Source organism: Cupressus sempervirens, chromosome 4 (genome assembly GCF_028749045.1).
Source record: "Cupressus sempervirens isolate cs-2001-9-10 chromosome 4, ASM2874904v1, whole genome shotgun sequence".
Lineage (NCBI taxonomy): Eukaryota > Viridiplantae > Streptophyta > Pinopsida > Cupressales > Cupressaceae > Cupressus > Cupressus sempervirens.
In genome coordinates, this window is record NC_143121.1 from 774,813,702 (window position 1) to 774,819,701 (window position 6,000).

The window sequence follows — 6,000 nt, forward strand, 5'->3', positions numbered from 1 at the left end:
CATCTACATACAAGACAATAATCAACACATTTCCATTTTCTACCTTGATGTAGAGAGTAGGCTCACCATTGCTTTTGCTAAAGCTATTGCTCATCAAATATGAGTCAATCCTACTGTACCATGCCCTTGGAGCTTTCTTGATCCCACAAAGAACTCTCTTCAATCTATATACTTTATTCTCTTCACCTGCAACTTCATAACCAGTTGGGTACTCGACATATACTTCTTCTTTCAATACACCATTTAAGAAGGTAGACTTCACATCCAGTTGATATACCTTCCATTTGTGCTGAGCTTCAATCACTATGACAGCATGCATGGTTTCCATTCTTGCAACCGAGGCATATGTCTCATCATAATCTCTTCCATACTGCTGTTTGTAGCCCTTGACTACTAGCCTTGTTTTATGCCTATCAATATTGCCTTTAGCATTGCATTTGGTCTTGTAGACCCATTTCACTCCAATCACTTGCTTCTTGGGAGGAAAATCAGTTAGCTCCCATGCCTCATTCCTTTCTATAGCATCTATCTCCTCATCCATGGCCTTACACCATTTCTTCTCCTTAACAGTTTCTTAAAAATATATTGGATCACTATCAGAAAATAATACAAAATTAACATCTCATCATATTCTTCATACCTTTCATCTTGGTATATCTCCCTAAGACTCTTGGTATTTCTTGGTAAAAGGGAGGAGAGTGTGGGATCATAATCTTCATTGTTGCTGCTTTTCTGACCAGCTCGGTCTTCACTATTACTTGACACTGACAGTCGGTCATGCCTAGAGTAGCTTGGCAATAACTAAGGTTGCTTGCCTTTTTTTCTATCTGCCCTTTCTTTTTGTTGTTCATCAACATCCTCTTCATTCATAATTGCCACTTTACTTGAGGTGCTGAGAGACTCATTAGTTTGTCCATACCAAGATTGATTTTCAAAAAATTCCACATCTCTTGAGAGAATTATCTTGTTGTTAAATGGGTCATACAATTAGTATGCTTTTGATTCTAAGTTGTACCCTATAAAGATGCACTTCACACCTTTGTCATCCAAATTTTTCCTTTTCTCTTTAGGCACATGTGCATATGCAACACATCCAAACACCCTTAGGTGTTCAACTGTCCATCTTCCTCGTGACCATGCTTCCATTGGAATTCTATCACAAACTGCCTTTGTAGGATACCTATTAATTAGGTAAACTTTTGTTGCCACAACCTCTCTCCAAAATTCAGTTGGGAGACCTTTCTCTTTCATCATGCTCCTTTCCATTTCAACAATGGTCCTATTCTTTCTTTCAGCCACTCCATTCTATTGTGGTATATAGCAGGTTGTGAGCTCTTTCTTTATACCATATTTCCTACAAAAAATTACAAAAGAATTGGAGGTATACTTCCCTCCCCTATTTGATCTTAGGACCTTGATATAGTGTCCACATTCTCTTTCAGCCTGGGCTTTGAACTCAAGAAACTTATCAAATGCTTTAGATTTAGATTTCAAAAAATAAACCCATGTCCTATGACTGAAATCATCAATAAATGTCATGAAATAAGTACTCCCCCCAACGGAAGTAATTTGCATAGGACCAACTAGCTTAGTATGCACTAACTCTAATGGATATCTAGCCCTCCTAAAATTTCAAGAATTAAAAGGGAAGCCTATGTTGATCACCCAAAATACAACCCTCACACGTGTCACATGAATTTCCTATATGTGGAAAAACTTCTATCATTCTTTAATTTGACAACAAATTTAAACTAGCATAGCCTAGATGACCATACTAGAGGTGCCATAGCTATGAGGGGTCTTCAATCACACTCCTTAGAGCTAATTGTGTGGGAGGTGCAGAACCAACTTGAGATGAGAAACATGTCTCTATCCTCAAGGGAAACATTTTGTTCTTTGTCATTTGAACTGCAGAAGTAAGTTCTTGCTCCCATCCTTTTCATGAATGACACATGTGTCATTCTCCATCAGCACTTTGTATTCATTTTGAATGAGCTAACCAATGCTCATCAAATTGTGCTCCATACTAGGGGAAAAATACACATTTTATATTTCCTTCTTCTCACCTTGCTTGGTGTAAACCATAATAGATCCTTTGCCCACTACTAGTAGGGTTCCATTGTTACCCATTTTAATCTCAGATTTGAAACTCTTGTCAATGAATGAAAAAAAGGTTTCATTACCACTCATGTGGTTACTACATCCACTATCAAGGTACCAAACCTTAGGCCTTCCTTCTTCACCAACATTACACATGATGAAGGCAGTGGCATTGTTTCCACTTCCCATATTTACATTAGCCACATTTTCTTGTCGTGACTAATCTTTTTTCTTCTTCTAGCATTCACTTGCATAATGCACATATTTATGATAGTAGTAGCATTCTAGATTACTCTTATTTGAGTTGTAATTTTTCTTACCTCCTCTTGAAGTATTTTGTGAGCTACTTGCTCCATCTACTCTTCTTGAGCTTTCTGGTGCAGCATTTCTTTGTCCTCCATTACCTTGGCCTTTGCTTCTAGAGTTTCTGCCTGGGCCATTTCTTCCTCTCCCTCTTCCTCTTGGATTTGACTGAGCTTAAATGCTTCCTCTTGGGAAGAAGAAGATGCAGATTTGTTGATCCTATGCTCATGGCTTTGAAGAGTACCCATCAACTCATCCATTGTCAAAACAGTGAGGTCTTTTCCTCTTCTATGGTCATGGCCAAATTGTCATATTTATGAGGTAAAATCCTCAATATCTTTTCCACTATCCTCTACTCTTGATAGTCTTCTCCATTTGATTTCAATTGATTAATCACATTGGAGGTCCCTGAACTGAAATCTGCAACTGATTCATTTTCCTTCATTTGAATGTTCTCAAACTCCCTCCTTATATTCTGTAGCTTTACTGTATAGACTTTATCAGTCCCCTTCAAGTTTTTCTCAAGGATATCCCATACTTCCTTTGCATAATTTGCTACTAAAATCTTGGAAAATTCTATCTCTATCATTGCTACCTCAATAAGACTTAATGCCTTTGCATCTTTCCTCTTTGACTCTTTCAAATGAGTCTTTTGTGCATTTGTGAGGGCAACATACTGAGTTGGGTCTGTCACATCATTGAACCCATTTATAACAAACTCCCATAAATCATTTGCAACCATTATGGTTTTCATCTTCTTTGTGCATGTATCATAATTTTTCCTATTAAAGGATGGTGGCTATTGCCATATCTTTCTTGCATCTCCTGCCATGTCAAATATTCCAAGAAAAAATTTCCCTGACTCACTTTGGATGTGGGACCTCAAGGCTCTAATACCATGTGATAAATATAAATGAAAATATCACAATCAACCCTAACCTAAAATTTTCTTGACAGCAATAATTGCCAAGTGCCAATTTTCTTAGCACCTTAAGGAGCCGAGTGGCAATTCACTTGGCACATGAAGGTGCCGAGTGATAGGTAGTAGGTGTCGAGTTAGCTAGGCACAAGAAGCAGCCGAGTAAGCTCGGCACATGAAGAAGCCGAGTAATCTTGGCACACAAAGGGCAATGCTCGACAACAATGGATGCTGAGTGAGCTCGACTCAAACTAGAAAAATTATAACTTAGAGAAATTTCAATGTGAATGTTTCCACCATTAAAACTAGAGAGCCAAAGCTTGAAGCTTCTCAAAAAACTTCTCAAATGAAATGAATAGAGGAAGAGCAATGGATTCAAGTATTCATGCTTACGTTCTATTCAACTTTGATTAAAAGCATTACAAAATCTAGGAGCATTCAGCTTCAACCAAAAAACCCTAAAATGGTAAAACTTCAAACTTCAGTGAACTTTAAACTTGCAGCTCTAATGGCTGCATACAATGGTGCTTGGAGAAATCACTACTTCAATAGGACAAAACCAACAATAGAAAACTTACAGAGGGAACAAGGGAAACACTTTCCAAATAGCTCTACTAATCTCTTTCCTTTTTCTTTGCTCTGCTAAACTGACTCTTTGAATGAATGAATGTAGAAAACATTCCTTTTGTCATATTCCATTTTCCCTCTCAATATTCAAATTTCAAAATCACCTACCAAAAAAAATGCCTATCATCTATGGATGCCTGCGGGAAACAAACTGATAGGGTAGATGGGCGTGGGGCTTGAGGACAACCTGTAGGCTCTCAACATTCAATTTCCAACATGTTTGAATTTTTAGTGTTTGAAATTGGTGATTTTTTCATGATCTCTCCTACTGATTCCTTCATCATTCTCTTCAATTTCATTTCTCCAACTAAAAAATAGATGGGCTGGTAACTCTAGTCTCCATTATTTTCTACAAGTCTTACATATTGGAGATAATTTACACTCAAAAAATTATTTAAGAAAAAGAGAAACAAGAAGAACTTTCAATAAAAACTAATCAACAATAAGCATGAGAAAAAACACCTGTTATAAAATTGGTGCCCGCTCTACTATAGTTGTTGTGTTTCGTGGATTGATTTTATTGCTCTGATTGTTTTTTGATGATCTGTGTTTCAAATCTATAATAAGTTGAGACTCTTATCAATCAAAAACTTCCATGAATCCTATTATAGAGATTTCTAATAGAGCTCATAGAGAATTTTGATAGCAATATAAACTGAAAGGAGTGTTTACCATTTCTATGTATGGATGAGGTGTAACTTGACTATGAAGCTGTTATCTTCTAGAAGGTCAATAAATTAAAAATAGGAATTTTCCATATGAGAAGAATATACCGAACAAACTTTGTCTTGTTTCATTGAATCCTTCGAGTCACAAATAAAAAAAAGGCAGTGGTTAGTGTTCCAACATAAGATCATTTCTCCTCTCATTCTTTTAATCTCATGGCATGGGAAATGCTTGAGTCAATTTTGACAAAGAAGAACGACAACTTGAGGAAGATTAAGCAGCCGAAACACAAACAAGAATAGAAAATGGCCGGCTCAAAATAGTGTTGACATATCATGCTAATTTTCTCGTTGTTGTTTAATTTTATTTAATGGTAGATATTAGATCATTTATAACATTATTTATATTATTATATTTATTCAATTGGATAGAATTTCAACATCTAAGTCATTAGTATTATTTATTTTATTCTTTATATTAATTTATTTAATAGATGATCAATATGATTATTAATAATGTTTTTTTTTTATATGAGGATAAGTGTTATTATGAGTCCTATTCAAAATAGAAAATATGTGTTCCAAATAAAATCATGATATGTAAATGCATGCTTGCTTATCAAGTTAGTTTTATGAATTTTATTTTATTTTATTTAATAGAAGATATTATATCATTTACAATCATTTTTTTCTAAAATTTTAATTGAGGATGAATATAATTTATAGGATTATTTTTTGTCCTATACAAAATAGAAACTATCTACCATGACAAATAAATGATTGCTTGCTTCCCAAGCTAACTTTCTAGTTTCATTTTGTTTTATTTAATAGTATATACTATAGCATCTACTAAATCAATTTTGTAATTCATTTTCATTTCCTAACCATATAAAAATAATAATAACTAGAAAAATAGGCAAGAGCCTAAAATGCATGGATACATTGCAACTATCTTGTTGGAAAGGTCTTTAGTTTAAATCTACTCAAGATTAACACATAACAATAATTAATCTTAATAATAATAAATAAATAAATAAAAATTCAAGAAACCAATTCAAACATAGAAAATTAATATAAAAAAACTATAAAGTTTAAAATTTGTGTTTTCAAACACTTAATAGTTTTATAAAAGAAACAAATAAAATAAAAATTAATTAGGATGACACCCTGAATGGACATCAAAAGGGTGATAAAGTTGGCAAAACTTGCCTAAATTGGTTTTCCATTTTTTGTGAGATTTGGTAAGATCGTGTTTGTAGGTAAAGGATAAAGATTTTTAAAATTAAAGGTACTCACATAGAAAATAAAGCAAGTGGGGTTTTTGATGAGGTAGAAAGTACCAATGATAATGATTGGTTTGTGGATCTAGCCTATTGAGTGGCATTA